This window comes from Anomaloglossus baeobatrachus (genome assembly GCF_048569485.1).
Source record: "Anomaloglossus baeobatrachus isolate aAnoBae1 chromosome 4 unlocalized genomic scaffold, aAnoBae1.hap1 SUPER_4_unloc_1, whole genome shotgun sequence".
NCBI lineage: Eukaryota > Metazoa > Chordata > Amphibia > Anura > Aromobatidae > Anomaloglossus > Anomaloglossus baeobatrachus.
In genome coordinates, this window is record NW_027441783.1 from 46,009 (window position 1) to 69,012 (window position 23,004).

The window sequence follows — 23,004 nt, forward strand, 5'->3', positions numbered from 1 at the left end:
ACCTCTTGCCCATTTTTTGCCCATTTTTGTGGATTTTTACAGTTTTTGCTTTCTTTTGCATTTTTTTATATTCTTTATATATTTTATCATTTTGATATATTTCTTCATATTTTCATACACAAATATATACATATATATTTCCTACTTTGAACCTGAGCGCCTATCACCGTCACTAGCCCCACGGTGCTTTACAGCACACTTCTAAGGAGAGACCACTCCTCGGTTTCAGACCTGCATAACGGAGCACCATTGCAGGATTCACGGTGCTTCTAAAGCACACTTCTTAGGCTAGGTTCACACTTACGTTGTGTTGCATCAGTCACAATCTGTCGCCTTGAGGAATTACGGTATCCTGTAAAATATTTTGCAGGAATCCAGTTTTTTTCCATAGACTTCTATTAGCGACGGATTATGACTGATTGCCTTGCGTTGCATCCGCTGTGAATGGATCAGTCATTTAGTGACTGACCGTCAGGCGGGAGCAACGCTGAATGTATCGTTTTTTGGAGCAGCAAAAAAACGGATTCTGCAGGAATCCATCACAATCCGTCACAAGCTATAATGAATGTCTATGGTGTTGGATTCCGTCGTAATCCGTCACACGACGGAATCCAGTGCTAGATTCCGTCATGCTCTACTGAGCATGCCCAGCATGTTTGGCACACCCAGCGGGCTGTCCTAAACACAAACGGATCACGATGCATCTGTCAAAGAACAGATGCACAACGGATGTAAGGCTACTTTCACACTTGCGTTGAACGGCATCCATTGCTATCCGCAGCCTTGAGGAATTACGGTAACTATTGCAGGAAACCGTTTGATTCCTCATAGACTTCTATTAGCTACGGATAGCAACGGACGGATGGTCTTGCGTTGCATCCGCCCATCGGCACATCAGTTGTTTTGTCGCTGACCGTCAGTTTACCGCCAGGCGGATGGAACGCTGCATGTAGCGTTTTTCTGCACTTGGAGGAGTGTCAAAAAAACGCAACCTGCAGGAATCCGTTGGCGTCCGTTGATTTTATAATGGACGCCTATTGTGGCGGATTCCGTTAGAATACGTCATTTAACGGATTCCGTTAACGCATTCGTCTTTACACGACTGCGCATGGACAGATGTGTAAAATCAAGAAAAAAACCTATGACGGATTGTGTTATTTTGTACGATCCGTAGCATCCATTGTGCCACTATATGCAATGCATCTGTTGCATGCGTCACACAACGCAATGCAACGGATGCCATTCAAGGCAAGTGTGAAAGTAGCCTAACGGACGCAACAGATCAGTTTTTTCACAGGATTCCTGTGAACGGGATCCTATGAAATTACACATCCGTTGCGTCAGTTGACATCTCAAAAATGACGGATCCGTCATTGCGTCGCCACAACGGACCTGACGGAAGCAAAACAACGGAAGTGTGAACCTAGCCTAAAAGGAAATCTGCCTACCTGCTTCAGTGCACCCAGCACCAGCACCGCTGACCACCATTGTAAGGCCAGTGTACAATTATTATTATTATTATACAGCATATACATACGGCCCTGGAGCAGGCAAACCGCTGAGACAATCTGTCATTCAGCCACTGTAACTAAGCTGGTATAAGCCAACTATATTCAGCATAATCGTTGGTTTTCACTGGCTGAACTAAGTTCTCCACCAGGCCTGCAGCCAGATCTATCATCAGTGTATAATCTGAATATATTAATCTGCATATATTGATCTGTTTTTACCCCTTTTTTCCTTAGACCTATGAGACCACGAGGCACAGCAGAGCCTAGATCTCTGTTCCAATATTCCTCAATCACCCACTAATATAAAAGAAAAAAAGACGCCGGTCTGATGGAGCGCTATAACTGATTAAACGAAACCAGGGAATGTTTTTTCAGATATTTTTAAAAAAACAATCCTTTTATTAATAGTCCCTTATAGTCACAATGCCTTTCAACAACAATGTTGCCTTCCGCTAGTAATATCCAGCCTACTACTGGAGTTGTGCGGGGGCGCACAACCCTTTAAGGTGAGCAGTAAATTAAGGAAAGCTTTTTTAATAATCCCCCTGGTGCTTCTCATTTGCGCCCCTCTTGCATCTATCACCCACTTAAGCGGGCTTTACACGCTGCGACATCGCTAATGCGGAGTCGTTGGGGTCACGGATTTTGTGACGCACATCCGGCCGCATTAGCGATGCCGTTGCGTGTGACACCGATAAGCGATTTTGCATCGTTGCAAAAACGTGCAAAATCGCTAATCGGCGACATGGGGGACCATTCTTAAAAATCGTTACTGCAGCAGTAACGAAGTTGTTCCTCGTTCCTGCGGCAGCACACATCGCTGCGTGTGACGCCGCAGGAACGAGGAAGCTCCCCTTACCTGCCTCCCGGCCGCTATGAGGAAGGAAGGAGGTGGGCGGGATGTTACGTCCCGCTCATCTCCGCCCCTCCGCTGCTATTGGGCGGCGGTTCAGTGACGCTTCAGTGACGTCGCTGTGACGCCACACGGACCGCCCCCTTAGAAGGGAGGCGGTTCGCCCGTCACAGCGACGTCGCCGGACAGGTAAGTATGTGTGATGGCTGTTGTGCGGCACGGGCAGCGATTTGCCCGTGTCGCGCAACAGATGGGGGCGGGTACCCACACTAGCGATATCGGGACTGATATCGCAGTGTGTAAAGTAGCCTTTAGGCTGCTTTCACACCTCCGGTTTTTGCTATGCGGCACAATCCGGCACTCTGCAGGAAAAACGCAAACTTTTTTTTTGCTGCCGGTTGCGTTTTCTCTGCATAGACTTTAATTAGTGCCGCATTGTGCCGCATGGCCTTGCGTTCCGTCCGTTTTTTGCCGCATGCGGCAGATTTAGCCGATGCGGCGGCCGGATGGAACGTTGCCTGGCATGTTTTTTTGTGCGGCAAACAAAAAAAGCATCCGGCCGATGCGGCGCTATTCCCAATGCATCCCTATGGATGCCGGATGCGGCAAAAAACGCATCCGGCCGCCGCATGAGGTTTTTGCCACTGCGCATGCTCAGTAGCATGCCGCAAGCGGCAAAAACCGGACGGGCCGCATGTAAAAAACTTATGCAAAGGATGCAGTGTTTTCACCGCATCCGTTGCATAGGTTTCACAGCCGGATTGAGCCGCACGGCTCAAACCGGATGTGTGAAAGCAGCCTAAGACTTACCATACCCGGTGTATTTGTCTCTACACACCACCTCAAATCTGGGCACCGTGCTCAGCCAGTGGTCAAAAAACAGGCATTAAAAATTAGACTTAACGCCACTGCCCTATTTTGTATTTCATACAATATACATTAATAATAAAAAACAAAAAAGTAACAAAGAACAAAAAAGAATTTTTAAACTCTCCTAACCCTCCCCCATTTCCCCTCCCCCTCTTCATACCATTTCCCCACAGACAACCATCAATTATCCGCACACCTTGCTGCTCGTCCTGTACCTACTACCATGTACTATATCCCCGGGTACTTAAAGGCAAGGTCAGTGTTATCACATTATGGTCTATAAACCTTGTTTCCTTTTCTTCCCCTATCTCAGGTCATAGTTATTCCATTCTATTTACACTTATAGTTTTACCTCCAACTTTCCCTGTACTTTGGAAATTTGCATATTTTGGGCCTAAAGCATCTTCCTAAGCACCATACCAAATACTTCATAATCACAGGTACCCTAAAAAACTTTCTATCCACTGTTGTATCCATTTATTTATTTAGATTTTTATCTAGTATTATAGCAGTTAACCCCCTTACCACCACTAAACGACTACGTTAGGCGTATTTTAGCGCAGCAGTTATTAATACCATTTCTTTCGCTCTTCCTTGGCAGGATACGCGGACCCTGCCTACTGCTTGCAGCTTTACATTTGTGGTACATAATACCTTCTCAATAAACATACTCTGTCTTGAAGCTATTATTGTCTCCTCTCATTTTCTTGAGCGCCAGTGTTTCCTTACTGTAATTGTACATGAGTTATGGCGCACAGTAGATGTGCAGGAGCCGTCTGTGTTTTACAGTCTATGCAACACAATAACGGGGTTAACACTAATGGGTATTTATATTTCGCTGTAGGGTGGGCCCCTGGAGTCAATTTCCCTGGTGGGCCCCAGACACCCCAGTCCAACCCTGTGTGTATCAAATTACTCACCATCAATATTATAGCTATTTAACCACTTAATGACCGGGCTGTTTCACCCCTTTGCTTTCCAGTCACTATTTGGGGTTTTATCAAACATATGCCTTTAATCCCTTCCCCCCTGGGCAATTTTCTGTTTTGTTATTTCCTCCACTTCTTCCAAGAAGAATGTAATTACACAATTTTGAGGGTTTTTTTAATTTACCATGTTCACCATATGGTAAATTAAACGGCTGGTTCACGACACAGCATTAGTGGCCATATCCATGTAAAACTCATAGGGAAGGCTTTTCTCAAATACCTTGTGAAGTAAATTCTGCCTCTGAGCATTGCTATTGTGGTCCACTCACCCCTTCAAGTTGCCCCCAAACTCCGTGACCTCTGAGATCCGGTGATGTCACATCAACTTCCAGTTGACCCGGCATCACCGAGGTGGCCCCAGTCTTCCTGAGTGACTGGGCTGTGGGCAGAGTTTCACCGCTGACCGTGGGGTCACTTGTAGGGGATGAGTGGACATGCAATAGCAATGCTTAGAGGCAGAATTTACTTCACAAGGTATTTGAGAAAAGCCTTCCCTATGAGTGTAACATGGATGTGGCCACTACACCATGTTCCAAATTATTATGCAAATTGGATTTAAGGGTCATAGCGATTAATTTTTCTTTTTTCAATGAAACTCATTGATGGTATTGTGTATCAGGGTTCTTTGGATCACTGAAATCAATCTCAGATACCTGTGATAATTAGTGGTGCTCAATAAAAGGAAAACTGGATGTTCCACAATATTAAGCAGGCCACAGTTTTCAAGTAACATGGGAAAGAAAAAGCATCTCTCTGCTGCCGAAAAGCATCAAATAGTGCAATGCCTTGGACAAGGGATGAAAACATTAGATATTTCCCAAAAACCTATAAGCCTATCCTATATTAACATGTAACTTGGCCTGTTAGGATGTTTTTGATTTAAATAGCTTTCTAATTCAGTGAATGTGACCTCCTAATGCTGCAAATTCCACAAATGAGCACTTTCAGTTCTTTAAAACATATAACATGTTTAGAAACTCTACTGTGCCTAATAATTGGAACAGTGCATTTTGAGGTTTTTTTTTTTAATTTTGAAGATTACACTGTATTCATTGGGAGGTTTCTTCAATAAAATTCAATGTATACTCTAACGGGTGATGACTTTATTAGACTGACTGTCATTTGCACCGACCATTTAGGAAAATCACAGAAAAATATCATTTGCATAATAATTTGGAACATTGTGAAATGCTGAGTTTTGAACCACCTCTAACATGGCAATTTGATTCTCCAGGTCAATACGAGTACATAGATATCAAACATGTATAGTTTTTTTAAATAGTGAAAAAAAATTGGAATTTAAAAAAAAAATATTAATTAATTTTAAAAAATAAAAATAAATAAATAAAATTTGCTTGTCACCAATTTCCGAGACCTGTAACATTTTTATTTTTCGTGATCTGGGGGTGTGATGGCTCATTCTTTGTGCCCTGAGCTGGCATTTTTATTGATAACATTTTGGGGTAGATAAAACGTTTTGACTGCCTCTTATTGCTTTTTATTGAGACGTTGCAGTGAACAAAAATGTAGTTCCGGCATTTTGATTATTTTTGTCATGTTTGGCATTTACTAATCAGATTATTTTAAAAGATCAGACATTTCTGACAGTAGCAATACCAAATATGTGCAGATTTTTTTTAATTGTTTTATTTTTAATGGGGCAAAAGGAGGAGGGTGATTTGAACTTCTGGGCCATTTTTATTTTTTTCATATTTTTTCCAATTTTTTTATTTAACTTTTTACTGTATTTAATAGACCCCTTAGGAGACTTGAAACTGTAATCATCCGATCTCAAAAGTTGCGTTTAAAGAATTAATATCGCCAAAACAAATTTCTTGCTTGGATACTCACATAATTATTGCCCCTTTTTTCATGAAACATGGGCTTAATTTTTATGTAAGGTTTGTACTCCTCTTTTTCTGTTCCTATTTTCCATCCAATTAAAATACATTTGTAACCGGGATGGAGGATATCCCCCAACCAGGATAACCAGCAACTCAGATAATAAAGAAAAAACAAGAGGACAAGGAGTTATGGCTGAAAGAAAAAGTGTTTATTGAAAAATATCATAAAGTGCAATCGTGTATAAGAATAAGAAAAAAGAGGAGGGATATGGCATTAACAGAAAAGGTCCCAAATCATCCTGCAAAGTGCATGTGCAAGTATATGAAGAATAAATATTATGTGCAGGACAATGAGAAACACCAGACGAGAAAACACTGGGCAAGACACAACATTATGGATTGGACTGAGCTGCATGCAGGAAGGATCAAAGACAAGTTATGTGCAAACAAGTGACTGCTGCATGCAGCCCAGTAACACCACAAGTGCAAAATAGCAATGGTTGAATGAGGTATTTACAGTATTTTTCGGACTATAAGAGGCACCCTGGTTTTAGAGGAGGAATGTAGGAAAATAAAATTTTAAGCAAAAAATATGGTCAGACACACTGTTATGGGACGAGGATCTGCTGCTGACACTGTTATGGGGGTAATGTTCTCAAATTCTCTAATAAGGTACCCCATCCTGGTAATGATCCTCCTGCCTTGTTTATGAACCCCATCCTTGTATATACTGTATGTCCCTCATCCTGGTATAGCCCCCATCCTGCTATATACTGCCATCCAGCTAATAACCCCCGTCCTGATAAATACCCCATCCTGGTATAGCCCTTATCCTGCTATATACCACCATCCTGATAAATACCCCCATCCTGCTAAATACCCCCATCCTGTTATATACCCCCATCCTGCTATATACCCCCATCCTGCTATATACCCCCATCCTGCTATATACACCCATCCTGCTATATACACCCATCCTGCTCATATACCCCCATCCTGCTATATACCCCCATCCTGCTCATATACCCCCATCCTGCTCATATACCCCCATCCTGCTCATATACCCCCATCCTGCTCATATACCCCCATCCTGGTATGTGCCCCCATCCTGCTATATGGCCTGTATCCTAAGGCATAGAAAAAAATAAACATTTATACTCACCTTTCCTCACTCCCTGCAGCATCGATCATCTTCCTATCTGTGTCAGCAGCAGCGCCGCTGACCTGTGTGGAGCCGTCATGGATCCCTGCAGCTTCGCGATATCCTCCTGTCTATCTCCCGCTGATGTGTGTGGATCCATGTGCGCACAGTGATGACGTCATCGCTGTGCTCACCGCTCTCTACACAGATCAGCTGGCCGGCAGACAGGAGGAGATCGTGATGCTGCAGGGACCGGTGAGTATACCGTACTTATTTACTGCCCCCCGCACTGATGATGATACGCGGGGGGCAGTGAATATAGCCAAACATGATCACTCCAGGCTGTAGTTGCCAGGGGTGATCACGAGGACTGGCTGTTAATTATGCGCCCAGCCCCCGCCCATCTGTCAGCGCCGGCTTCAGCGCTGAGAGATTATGGGCGGGAGGATGCATGTATATGAAATGAGCGGGCCCACGTGGTCACGGCAGGTGCTGCTACAGCCTGCTCATGCCACCGATGAACTACTCCACCGCAGCACCCTCATTCCCCGCAGCCCTACATTTAGACTATAAGACACACACCCCACTTTCCCCCCAACATTTGGGGGGGAAAAAGTGCATCTTATGGTCCAAAAAATACGGTACCTATGTAGGAGTACTGCAATTTAAAACTCTCTCCCTGACAATATAACACCCACCAGCAGCACAAAGTATATAGTGCAGTGGCGTAGCAAAGGGGAAGGGGGGTCCTCCCCGGGCGGCACGTGTCAGGGGGCGGCATTTTGGGGGTATTAAAATAAAAAAAAAAACACATTTCCAATTAGCAGCTGTGATTGGTTGCAGTGAGACAGCTGTCACTCAGTGTGGGGGCGTGTCTGACTGCAACCAATCATAGGCGCCGGTGGGTGGGGGAAGCAGGGAATACGAGATGGAATAATGAGCGGCCGGCATTTTCCAAAGAGGAAAAGCCGCCGGAGCTTTGTGACAGCTGTGCAGTGCCACGCCGGTGATCGGTGAATATGAGAGAGGGGGTGAGAGGGAGAGACCGATCAACAGAGAGAGAGAGACAGACATCGACAGAGAGAGACCAACTAACCGACAGACCGACAGAGAGGGAGAGACCGACTCACAAAGAGAGAGAGACCGACTCACAAAGAGAGAGAGACCGACCAACTGCAAAAATGCTCCAAAACAACGATCCTTTTTTTGTACTGTTTTACTGGCAGCAGGCTATTGTGAACGATCAGCTGATCACCCGGCGGACTGCCTATAAGCTGATCGCTCACAAAAGCTGGCCGCCGGGCAATCAGCCGATCGCTCTCAAAAGCCGGGCGATCAGCTAATCGCACTCAAAAATCGGCCGCCGGGCAATCAGCTGAACGCTCTCAAAAGCTGGCCACCGGGCGATCAGCTGACCATTCGGCCGCCGAGAGAGAGAGAGAAACATTGATTTCAATGATTAAATATAAGAGCTGAGCATGCGCAGTGAACAAAAAGGGATTCCGACGCTCAAAAAACGCTACATGCTGCGTTCCTGACGCCCGACGGTCAATCGTTCCACGACTGATCCGTCATGTGGCTGATGCAACGCAGACACATTAGTCGCAAACCGTCGTCCATACAAGTCTATGGTAAACAGCGCAAGCCATTAACGGATTGCGCTGTTTTTCAAAGAGGCGGATTGCGACTAACGCAAGTGTGAAAGTACCCTTATCGACGGCCAATGGAGAGGGGCGGCAAATTTGAAGACCGCCCCGGGCGGCAAAAGCAGTTGCTACGCCACTGATACAGTGTAACACAAAGTACAGTGTAATAGCCCCTCTCCCCCAAACACATCACCTCATTACATACATGTTATCAGGACCCCACAATGCACAGTGTAATAGCCCCCTGACCCCACACACATTACCTCATTACATACACGTTATCAAGCCTCTACACTGCACAGTGTAATAGCCCCCCTTCCCAAACACACATCACCATATTACATACATGTTATCAGACCCCCACACTGCACAGTGTAATAACCCCCTCCCCCACACACATCACCTCATTAGATATATGTTATCAGGCCTCTACACTGCACAGTGTAATATCCCCCCTCCCCAAACACACATCACCATATTACATACATGTTATCAGACCCCTATACTGCACAGTGAATAGCCCCCTCCCCCACACACATCACCTCATTACATACATGTTATCAGGCCCCTATACTATATAGCCCCCACACTGCACAGTAATGAACCCTCTGCCACCTGTCTCCACAGTACCTCACTTCCCTCTCTCTCTGTACACAAACTTAGATGCTCTCTGCATCTTACCACCAGCCCGGAGCTCCCAGTGCAGTAGGAGGGAATCACTGAGACTGCAGAGGGAGGCGGAGCCGGCACTGAGCCCCGCAGGTCCTGGAGGAACAGCTGGGAATCCTCTGCAGACAGGTGCGCGTTTTGATAGGACCTGGCAACGCACACTGTGCTGCTCGGGTGCGTCCTGTACTTTTAAATGAAACCATAAGTTTTACCATCTAGTGTACTGGAAAACAGCAAAAAAAATCCAAGTGTGAAAAAACTGCAACAAAAAGTGTGATCGCACAATAGTTTTTGGGATATTTTATTCACTATGTTCACTATATGGTAAAACTGATGTGTCGTTGTGCTGCCTGAGGTCGGTGCGAGTTTGTAGGCACCAAACATGTATAGGTTTACTTGTATCTAAGGGGTTAAAAAAAATTCACAAGTTTGCCCAAAAATAGTGGCGCATGTTTTGTGCCATTTTCCAAAACCTGTAGTGTTTTCATTTTTTAGGATCTATTGCTCAGTAATAGCTTATTTTTTGCGTCTTGAGCTGATGTTTCTAATGGTACCATTTTTGTGCAGATGCTACGTTTTGATCGCCTGTTATTGCATTTTGCGCAAAACTTGCGGCGACCACAAAACTTAATTTTGGCGTTTGGAATTTGTGCTGGTACTATGCCGGCACTGAGAGAAAGTGACTCATGTTAGCTACAGGCGTCATCACATGATGACCATGTGCTACCATGGCAACCACCGGATGTCACGTGATCACGCACGTGACTTCCGGTGGGGGCAGGGGTAAGTAAAAGTAATGGCCACACGCATATACATCTCGCTGCCAGATTTTGGCAGAGAGATGTAAGGGGTTAAAAGTTGCGGGTGGAAAGCGAATCCACTTGTAACTTGCAGGCAGACATGTCAGCTGCTGAAATCAGCTGAAATGTGCGCAAATCGCCCCGGCCTGCCCACGGCAGGGGTCGGGGATTAACCTCACATGATCCATGACGGATATCTACGCAGTGCAGTGTCACATTTAATTATCAGTATTGTAGCTGCGGGTGGGCCCCGTCTGAGCACGGGGTCCGGGGCGACCACACCCTCTGCCCTCCCAAAGCTACCATTTCCTCTTCCCCCTGATGAAGCGGCAGGTAACCCCAGGGCCAGATTAAGGTTGGTGGGGGCCCCTGGGCGGAAAATCTGGTGGGGGCCCAATAACATTAACATTTTTAGTTATAACAGTAGAGCGCGAAATGTAGCATTTAGATATAAATCCAATGAGCTTGGATCTATCTTATCCTGTTCTTCCACACTCAGATTTACAGTACTACAATACAGATACAGTCCAGGATAACTCACAGCCGTCACATATACACACAGTACAATACAGATACAGTCCAGAATAACTCACAGTTGTCACTTATACACACAGTACAATACAGATACAGTCCAGGATAACTCACAGCCGTCACTTATACACACAGTACAATACAGATACAGTCCAGAATAACTCACAGCCGTCACTTATACACACAGTACAATACAGATACAGTCCAGGATAACTCACAGCCGTCACTTATACACACAGTACAATACAGATACAGTCCAGAATAACTCACAGCCGTCACTTATACACACAGTACCATACAGATACAGTCCAGGATAAATCACAGCCGTCACTTATACACACAGTACAATACAGATACAGTCCAGGATAACTCACAGCCGTCACTTATACACACAGTACAATACAGATACAGTCCAGAATAACTCACAGCCGTCACTTATACACGCAGTACAATACAGATACAGTCCAGGATAACTCACAGCCGTCACTTATACACACAGTACAATACAGATACAGTCCAGAATAACTCACAGCCGTCACTTATACACACAGTACAATACAGATACAGTCCAGGATAACACACCCGTCACTTATACACACACAGTACAATACAGATACAGTCCAGAATAACTCACAGCCGTCACTTAAACACACAGTACAATACAGATACAGTCCAGGATCACTCACAGCAGCCACTTATACACACAGTACAATACAGATACAGTCCAGGATAACTCACAGCAGCCACTTATACACACACAGTACAATACAGATACAGTCCAGGATAACTCACAGCAGCCACTTATACACACAGTACAATACAGATACAGTCCAGGATCACTCACAGCAGCCACTTATACACACAGTACAATACAGATACAGTCCAGGATAACTCACAGCAGCCACTTAAACACACAGTACAATACAGATACAGTCCAGGATCACTCACAGCAGCCACTTATACACACAGTACAATACAGATACAGTCCAGGATAACTCACAGCAGCCACTTATACACACACAGTACAATACAGATACAGTCCAGGATAACTCACAGCAGCCACTTATACACAGAGTAAAGTTACTCACAGGGGCGTAACGACCGCGGTCGCAGCGGTCGCCACTGCGACCGGGCCCGCAGGGTTTTAGGGGCCCGGCAGCCGCTCTGCACAGCCGGCTCCTCTCTGTAACAGAGGAGATGCGCTGTGTAGTGGCCGACTACGCGACCGCCAGGGGGCCGGCCTGTGAGTCAGGGGGCCCGGTGTCAGCAGGGGGCAGAGGGGCCCCCTGACCTGGAGAGACCCACCAGGCGTTTCTGAGCTGCGGCAGAGCAGAAGCGCTCCTGCACAGCAGACGAAATCCATCCTTCCAGGACCTGCGATGATGTCATGCCCATGTGAGTGTGTGGGAGGAGACACAGGAGGCCGGGCAGAAAGCATCAGAAGATACGGATTCCTGAAGGAGACATGGACACATGATGACTGGTAATGAGAAAAGAGGGGGCACGAGGGGGAGGGGAGTGCAGGGTGAGTGGCATATGAGGGCTGCAGACTGTGACAGAAGCATGTGAAGGGGTGCAGAGTGTTTGAGAGGGGTAAGTTGGGGTACAGGCAGGGTGAGATATGTGGGGCAGGGTGTGTGACATATGGGGGTGTAGTGTGTGTGCTATGGGGGGTGCAGGCTGTATGGGGAGCAGTGTGTGTGACATATGGGGGCAGGGTCATAACTACCGTGGTTGCAGGGGTCAAAAGGAGAAGAGAGGTACTTGTTTTTTTATTTTGCTGGCTCCATGACACATGGAGGCCTGGAGGGGCCTTGCTGCATGACACATGGAGGCCTGGAGGGGCCTTGCTGCATGACACATGGAGGCCTGGAGGGGCCTTGCTGCATGACACATGGAGGCCTGGAGGGGCCTTGCTGCATGACACATGGAGGCCTGGAGGGGCCTGGCTGCATGACATGGAGGCCTGGAGGGTCCTGGCTGCATGACATGGAGGCCTGGGGGCCTGGCTGCATGACACATGGAGGGCCTGGGGTGGCTGGCTGCATGACACATGGAGGCCCTGGGGTGGCTGGCTGCATGACACATGGAGGCCTGGAGGGGCCTGGCTGCATGACACATGGAGGCCTGGAGGGGCCTGGCTGCATGACACATGGAGGCCTGGAGGGGCCTGGCTGCATGACACATGGAGGCCTGGAGGGGCCTGGCTGCATGACACATGGAGGCCTGGAGGGGCCTGGCTGCATTACACATGGATGCCTGGAGGGTCCTGGCTGCATGACATGGAGGCCTGAGGGCCTGGCTGCATGACACATGGAGGCCCTGGAGGGGCCTGGCTGCATGACACATGGAGGCCCTGGGGTGGCTGGCTGCATGACACATGGAGGTCTATGGGACTGCATAAAAAACATGAAGGACACCTTATACATGGACTAGGGGTACATTATACATGGAGGAGTATGGGGCTGCATAATACCATCTGAAGTTTTATGGGGTTGTGTTATAATACATATAGGACTATGGGGGCTGCATTATAATATATGGAGGACTATGGAGGCTACCTTATACACGGACTATGGAAGTGCATTATAATACATTGGGGACTATGTGGTGCAGTATAATATATGGAGAACTATGGGGTGAATTTTAATACATGGAGAACTATGGGAAATGCATTATAATTGAAGGGCTACTTTATACATGGAGGATTATGGGGGTGCATTATAATATATGGAGGGCTATGTATCTGCATTCTAATATATGAAGGGTTATGTGAGACCCTTTATACAATTATTTGGAAGGCTATGTGGGGGCTGTTATAGTATTTTGAGAACTTTATACAGGGGGGACAAAGATACAAGTATGGGATGGAAATGTTTTGTGCTGAGGGAAAAAGGCTCTTTCCCTCAGCAGCCAACTTTCCCATGCTCTGCTATACATCTTCTCTCAGCACCCAGCTTTCCCATGCTCTGCTATACATCTCTCAGCAGCCAACTTTCCCATGCTCTGCTTTACATCTTCTCTCAGCACCCAGCTTTCCCATGTTCTGATATACATCTCTCAGCACCCAGCTTTCCCATGTTCTGATATACATCTCTCAGCACCCAGCTTTCTCATGCTCTGATATGGGAAAGCTGGGTGCTGAGGACAAGATAAATATCAGAACATAGGAAAGCTGGGTGCTGATAGAGGGATTTCAGGGTGCTGTGGGTGAGAGCCAAGTGTCAGCGTCATTATCCTGTACCCCGAGTGTCAGTGTCATTATCCCTTACCCCATACCTCCCAACCGTCCCGGATACAGCGGGACTTTCACGCTTTACGTTGTTTGTCCCGTTGCCACGATCGGGACGGCCGGCTCCCGGGCTCCGCCCACCCACTCTCTCTCCGCCTCCCTGCTTTTCCCTCCTACCATCCCAGTAGACGTGGCATAACAGAGAGGAGCGCTGCCTGTGCTGCTGCTGGTACAGTAAAATCTCCCCAGCGCTGATTTCCCTCCCTCCCCCCCCCTCACCCCCGGCCGGAGCCTCTCTGTGCGGTCGGCCGGCCGCCTGTCTGTGCGGTCGGCCGGCCGCCTTTCTGTGCGGGCGCCCCCCGGCCGCCTGTCTGTGCGGGCGCCCCCCGGCTGCCTGTCTGTGTGGGCGCCCCCCGGCCGCCTGTCTGTGCGGGCGCCCCCCTGCCGCCTGTCTGTGCGGGCGCCCCCCTGCCGCCTGTCTGTGCGGGCGCCCCCCTGCCGCCTGTCTGTGAAGGCGACCGGCCACCTCACTGTGTGGGCGACCGGCCGCCTCACTGTGGCTCCCTGCGTGTCCATGCTGGAGGCCCGCCGGCTGCCTGCGTGTCCATGCTGGAGGCCCGCCGGCTGCCTGCGTGTCCATGCTGGAGGCCCGCCGGCTGCCTGCGTGTCCATGCTGGAGGCCCGCCGGCTGCCTGCGTGTCCATGCTGAATGGGTGTGGATGGGGAGTGGATATGGGCGTGACTGTGAAATGGGTGTGGTTAGGGGGCGTGGCCTAAAAATTTGCCGCGACGCGCTACGCGCGCCGCAAACTTTGTCCTTCTTTTCCTTCTTTAAAGGTTGGGAGGTATGCCTTACCCCAAGTGTCTGTGTATGTGGAGGGGGGGCCCAGGTCTAAACTTTGCACCGGGGCCCATCCAACTCTAGTTACGCCACTGGTTACTCATATTATTTTATTGATCCCAATATTAAGACAGCCAAGGAATAGTAAAAATGCAGAAAGAGAACGTTTTCACTGGCAGCAATGGTTGCTAAAATTAACAATGTGCTCTCTATTGTATTATCTCCGGAGCAGTACATAGCAGCTGATGTCTGTACACAGTATACCATATACAGTATCAGAGGTGGATCGTTCAGTTTGGCGCCCCCTCCTATACATGGCTTATGTGGTTTGAGTAGTCATTATGCCGATGAGCTGCTCTTCATAATTCTCTCAATGTTTAGTGAAATACTACAGCCCATAAAGAGAAGCAGGAAGAGAAGCTAATTGTGACTGGAAGTATGAAAATGACCTGCATGTGGTCATGTGACCACTTCTGGAATTGGCAAGCAGAGCTGAATCCTTACATACATACAACAGTATATTACAGGTTGTTAGGATTGGGCATGCTACAGGGCTTACTTTTATTATAAAAGGGGTTATCCATTTCCACAATGAAAATTTGTAGTTATTCTATATGACTGCAGACTTCTGAATTCTCACAGCTTGCGGACTGCACGCTGTAATGATTTTCCCATGCCATGAGCAAGCAGTCACAGGACCGCAAGTATGCGATTTGCCTACTTCCAGCCACATTCTAATTAGATGTGTGCCGCCTCACTCAATATAAGTGAATTGTGGTTATACTTGTGGTTTCGTGCCCTCAAGCTCTCATTCTAACATGCTGTATATAAGAGCCCAGGTCACTGTGTAGGACTTAAAAAACACTTTATAATACTTACCTAAACCGGTCACTGCAGTGGATGTGACTCAAATAGGCGTCTTCATCCTCCGGTGTCGGCGCCTCCTCTTTCGGCCATCTTCATCCTCCTTCTGAAGCCTGTGTGCATGACGCATCCTACGTCATACACACTCACCGGTCCCGCTCATGCGCACTACAATGCTTTCATTTGCCCTGCTCAGAGCAGATCAAAGTGCACCTGCGCAGGACCTGAATGCCGGCGAGTGTGTATGACGTCAGACGTGTTATGCACCGCGGCTTCAGAAGATGGAGGACAAAGATGGCTGAAAGAGGTGACGCCAGCACCGCAGGACGGAGACGCCCATTTGAGCCACATCACCGCAGCAACTTCTTAAGGTGTGTATTATAAAGTGTTTTTTATGTTCTACACAGCGGTCTGGGCTATTATATACAGCATGTTAGAATGCTGTATATGGCCAAAAACACACTTCAGCATAAACAAAATGTACGTGTGACATGGTTTTTTTTTTTGGGCGTTTCTCCAGTACGTATGACATCCGTGTGATGGCATATGCTATCCGTGTGTGCGTGTGGAATGTCCGTGTGTGCGTGTGGAATGTCCGTGTATGTGTACGTGAAATGTCCGTGTGAAATGTCCGTGTGTGTAGTAAAATGTCATTTGATACATGTCGGCTGACAGCAGACAGAGTCGCGCGCTGAGAATGAACTCGGGTGAACTTCACCCGACTTCATTGTCATCCCACGGCTCTGTCTGTGTCGCATACTGATTAGCGGTCACCAGTGAAGGACTCACCGGTGACCGCTAATCCCCTGAGTGACTGAAGTGAGCAGCGCGATTAGCGCTGCCGTCACTCAGGTTACCCCCGGCTAGCTGGATCCTCCACCCGAGACCGCAACTCACCTGTGACTTCATCGCTGTCACTCGGGAGTCTTGCTGTCACAGGTGGAGGATCCAGCGGTGGCCGCGAGTAACCTCAGTGACAGCTCAGCTGATCGCGCTACTCCCCTCAGTTGCTGTGTGGAGCTGGCAAGAGCGGCGGTGTTCTTCTGCAGCTCCTGTCACCTTCATGTAGCAGAGCTGGAAGCGACGCTGGACCTCCGTGGATTACGTGGACATGGATGGGTTTTTGGGGCATAATAAATTGGTGAATGAGGGTATTTGTTATTGTTTTTTATTTCAAATAAAGGATTTTTCGTTGTGTGTGTTTATTTACTTTAACTTGCAGGTTAATCATTGGGGGTGTCTCATAGACGCCTGCAATAATTAATCTAGGATTTAGTGGCAGCTATGGGCTGCCATTAACTCCTTATTACCCCGATTGCTAACGCACCAGGGCAAATCGGGAAGAGCCGGGTAGAGTCCCAGAACTGTTGCATCTATTGTATTCGGCAATTCTAGGCGGCTGCTGGCTGATATTGTTGGGCTGGGGGGCTCCCCATAACGTGGGGCTCCCCATCCTGAGAATACCAGCCTTCAGCCGTATGGCTTTATCTTGGCTGGAATCAAAATGAAGGGGGACCGCACGCTATTTTTTTAAATTAATTATTTATTTATTTCACTGCACAGTATAGAGCCGCCCACCGGCTGCTGTGATTGGGTGCAGTGAGACAGCTGTCACTCAGCGTGGGGGCGTGTCTGACTGCATCAAATCATAGGCGCCGGTGGACGGGGGAAGCAGGGAATACGAGATTGATTAATGAGCGGCCGGCATTTTCAAATGAATTGAAGCCGCGTATTTTCGGCACAGCTGTTCCTCGCCGCGCTGGTGATCGGGGATTGGTAAGTATGAGCCGGGGGAAGAAAAAGACCGAGCGACAATGTAAGTATGACTGAGAACAGCAGAAAAAAGGTACCGTAAGTAGACTGACTTTAATAAAAAATAAAAAAAAAAAATAGATCGCTCGTTTAAAAATGCACACGAACGAAATGTGCTGAACACGGACATGCTCCGTGTGCGGTCAATGCAGGCACGGACCCATTGACTTTAGCGGGTCCGTGCCTGCGTGCTGACCACCAAAAATAGACATGTTGTCCGTGCGGGAAAACGCACGCACGGACTTATCATACGGACACACGTTCCGTGTGATTTTACGCGTGTGTGCCATCACCCATAGAATAACATGGGTCTCCGGTACGTGCATAAACGTACCAAACACATCATACCGGAGGCACGGATGTGTGTTGCGGGCCTATAAGAGTCCACTAGTGGTGGCCGCAGCTTATAGGGCAAAAAACTGGTGACAGGTTCCCTTTAAAGGTACAGTGCGGTCCTCCGGCGGCCCTGAACCACGGCTAAAGCAGGGGTGGGATTCAAATTTTTAACAACAGGTTCTCTGTAAACCCCGCCCATTTGAAAACCACACCCATTCTGTAACCACACCCATTTTGTTAGCCACACCCATTTTCACGCACTTTCCTCAACCAAAAAAATACAAGTAATTTAAAGTAAAATCTCTTTCCCCTTATTACTCTCCTATACCGTCACTCTCCTGTCCAGCACCAGTAGTTCCAGTCACTGTCACTCTTATTGTATTAAACGGTTTATCTACAATTTTAAAAAATTATTACTAAAGTAGCCCTGCTAAAATTAGAACGGACGACCTTCCCCATACAGATCTCATCCCATGTGGCTGCTTTTCCAGTGCAGAGCCCATCCCATGTGATCTTTCCCCTGCAGATCCCATCCCATGTTGTCTCTTTCCCCTGCAGATCCCATCCCATGTGGCTCCTTTCCCCCTACAAATCCCATCCCATGTGGTCTCTTTCCATTGCAGATCCCATCCCATTATGACCTCTTTCCCCTGCAAATCCCATCCCATTATGGCTTCTTTCCCTTGCAGATCCCATCCCATTATGGCCTCTTTCCCTTGCAGATCCCATCCCATTATGGCCTCTTTCCCCTGCAGATCCCATCCCATTATGGCTTCTTTCCCTTGCAGATCCCATCCCATTATGGCCTCTTTCCCTTGCAGATCCCATCCCATTATGGCTTCTTTCCCTTGAAGATCCCATCCATTATGGCCTCTTTCCCCTGCAGATCCCATGCCACTATGACCTCTTTCCCCTGCAGATCCAATCCCATTATGACCTCTTTCCCCTGCAGATCCCATCCATTATGACCTCTTTGCCCTGCAGATCCATCCCATTATGGCCTCTTTCCCCTGCAGATCCCATCCCATGTGGCTCCTTTTCCCAAATAGTTCCCATCTTATGCGGCTCTTCTGCCCTACAGATTCTTGTCTCCCTGCTTCTTCGGCTTATTGAGCGCTTACCTACTCCAAGCACCGGCAGCCTCTCCTCTGTCTTCCGTCCTCCTCCGCGGCACTCTGCAGTCACACTGACGCTGACAGGCGGCAGCAGGATGAGCAACCTCACGACACTGCCGTGACCTTTGCAGCGTCAGCACGTCGCTGCACGCCAGGCAGGGGCTGGCTGTCACATTTTAGCCTGGGGGGAAATCATAAGGCAATGGCCCTCAAGTTGTAGCGGCCCACCTTTGGCCTATTTATCTCTAGCCGCTGCATTAAAGCAGCAGAGGTAACAGGCTTTACGAACAGACTGGTACATATATATGGGAACAGAACCGCGCTTACTGCAACAGAACCAAGATGAATACAAAGATACGGGAACTGCAAGGAGCTTACTACAGAGATATGGGAGGATAATCGAGCTTACTACAGAGATACAAGATCAGAACCGAGCTTACTACAGAGATACGAGATCAGAACTGGGCTTACTACAGACATACAAGATCAAACCAGAGCTTACTACAGAGATACAAGATCAGAACTGAGCTTACTACAGAGATACAAGATCAGAACCGACATTACTACAGAGATACAAGATCAGAACCGAGCTTACTACAGAGATACAAGATCAGGACCGAGCTTACTACAAAGATACAAGATCATAACCGAGCTTACTACAGACATACGAGATCAGAACCAAGCTTACTACAGAGATACGAGATCAGAACCGAGCTTACTACAGAGATATAAGATCAGAAGCGAGCTTACTACAGAGATATAAGATCAAAACAGAGCTTACTACAGAGATACAAGATCAGAACTGAGCTTACTACAGAGATACAAGATTAGAACCGACATTACTACAGAGATACGAGATCAGAACCGAGCTTACTACAAAGATACAAGATCAGGACCGAGCTTACTACAGAGATACAAGATCAGAAGCGAGCTTACTACAGACATACGAGATCAGAACTGAGCTTACTACAGAGATACGAGATCCGAACCAAGCTTACTACAGAGATACAAGACCAGAACCGAGCTTACTACAGAGATACGAGATCAGAACCAAGCTTACTACAGAGATACAAGATCAGAACCGAGCTTACTACAGAGATACGAGATCAGAACCGAGCTTACTACAGAGATACGAGATCAGAACCAGGCTTACTACAGAGATACGAGATCAGAACCGGGCTTACTACAGACATACGAGATCAGAACCAAGCTTACTACAGAGATGCATGATCAGAACCGAGCTTACTACAGAGATATGAGATCAGAACCAAGCTTACTACATAGATACAAGATCAGAACCGACGTTACTACAGAGATACGAGATCAGAACAGAGCTTACTACAGAGATACAAGATCAGAACCGAGCTTACTACAGAGATACAAGATCAGAACCAAGCTTACTAAAGACATATGAGATCAGAACCAAGCTTACTACAGAGATACATGATCAGAACCAAGCTTACTGCAGAGATACAAGATCAGAAGCGAGTTTACTACAGAGATATAAGATCAGAACAGAGCTTACTACAGAGATACAAGATCAGAACCGATCTTACTACAGAGATACGACATCAGAACCGAGCTTACTACAGAGATACGAGAACAGAACCGAGCTTACTACAGAGACATTGGAGCAGAAGAGAGCTTAATACAGAGATAAGGATGGAGAACAGAACCGAGCTTACTGTATCCATACAGTAACAGAATTGTACTTACTATTCTACTACATAGAAACCGCAACAGAACCAAGCCTCCTACATAGATATGGGAACATAACAAGCTTACTGCATACACATAGTACCACAACTAACTTATTGTTTAAATATGGTACCATAACTGAGCTTACTATATAGATGCAAAACCACACTTGCTAAATAGATACAGTACCATATCCCAGCTAACTACATATACAACAATTAGAAAGCTTCTCCTATATTTTCAATGTTAAACACGCACAGCACACAGATGGCACATGGACTGTACACTGCATGTGCTGTACGTGTTTTTTACAGCCCCATAGACTTCTAATGGCCCTTGTCATCTGTGCTGCTGGAGAAAAAACAGACTGCTCCATGTGAAGCACATGGACACGCGGTCCTCGTAAACACATGGACATGCGAGCAGCACCATAGATTATAATGGGTACACGTGGTAACAGTGAAAAAAACGGATACAACTCGTACCAGACACACAGACATGTAAAGGAGGCCTTAAGTTCACTTAGCTACGTCACAGTGCAGGGGTTAATTTCACTTTTCTTTTCATAAACATAGAAAGACAAATGAAATTCCCAAACACATATGTGATTGAGCTGCGTACCCACGATCAGTGTCAACAGCGTTTTGGACGCAAAGTGTTTTCACTGTGTCCAAAATGCTAAATTGTACAGTACAAGCACAGTTGATGGATTTATAGAAATCTCCTGCCCCCTGGGCTTCTTTTAGGCGTTCCATAAACCGACCTGTGGCGTGAGTTTCCGTGCTGCAGCATGTCAATTTATTCTAACAGCGATGATAGTGCTCTGGGCGGGAGAACACAGCGACAATCCGCTGTCAGTCACCCTGATCGCTCAGGAGACTAGCGTCTCCAAAAGAGAAAGTACGCTGCATCCACACCATAAGGAAGCCTGATGGTGGGCACTCACCCTTATAGATTAAACGGTGCTTTACACGCTGTGACATCGCCAACAATATATATCTTCGGGGTGACGTCATTAGCGACATCGCAGCGTGTGACACCTAGGAGCGACGATCAACGATCGCAAAAACGTCAAAAATCGTTGATCGTTGATACGTCGCTCCATTTCATAATATCGTTGGGGGTGCATCGCTATGTGTGACACCGCAGGAACGATGGATCTCCTGTCCACTGGCAATGAGAAAGGAAGGAGGTGGGTGGGATATTCCACCCGCTCATCTCCGCCCCTCCGCTTCTATTGGCCGGCCGCTTAGTGACGTCGTGGTGACGTCGAATGCACCTACCCCTTGAAGGACGGATTGTTCGGCAGTCACAGCATTGTCGCCGAGCAGGTATGTGCGTGTGAAGCTGCTGTAGTGATAATGTTCGCTACGGCAGCAATCACTACATATCGCATGTGAGACGGGGGTCGGGTACTATCGCGCTCGACATCGCTAGCAATTGCTAGCGATTTCGCAATGTGTAAAACCCGCCTTAGTGTTGTGCCCTAAAGATACAAATGTTTTACGCATACACCACAATACACTATAAAGCTATGTGCCCACGTTGCGTTCTGTCCGTGCAGAAATATCTGCAGCGATTTGAACAGCACACGTGCACTTCAAATCGCTGCAGAAACAGTCCGTAATGAAAAGCCGATTTCATGCGCTCTGGATGCTGCCTCTTCCATGGACAGAGCGGGACCTGCATCCAACGCACATGAAAGAAGTGACATGTTGCTTTTTAGAACGCAGCGATTTGGCAGCAGCCGAAGCGCTGCGTTCTAATATGCAACGTGGGCATGGATTAGGCACAATCTTCATAGATTGTGCTGGGGACGCAGGACGCATGCAGTTACGCTGCAGTGCAGAGCGCAGCGTAATTGCATGAAAATATGCTACGTGGGCACATAGCCTAAGACGCAGCATGTCCTCTCCTGCAGGGCCACGAGTGCCATCTGCAGGGATCACAGCTGTAGTGAGTTCTATCCACAGGGACTGCAGCTGCTACATGTGCTATCTTCAGGGACCGCAGCTGCCACCGGTGCTATCCACAGGGACTGCAGCTGCCACTGGTGCTATCCGCAGAGACCGCAGCTGCCATGAGTGCCATCCGCAGAGAAAGCAGCTGCCATGAGTGCCATCCGCAGAGAAAGCAGCTGCCATGAGTGCTATCCGCAGGGACCACAGTTGCCGCTGGTGCTATCCACAGGGACCGCAAACTGCTGCTATCCACAGGGACCGCAAGCTGCCGCTGGTACAATCTGCAGGGAC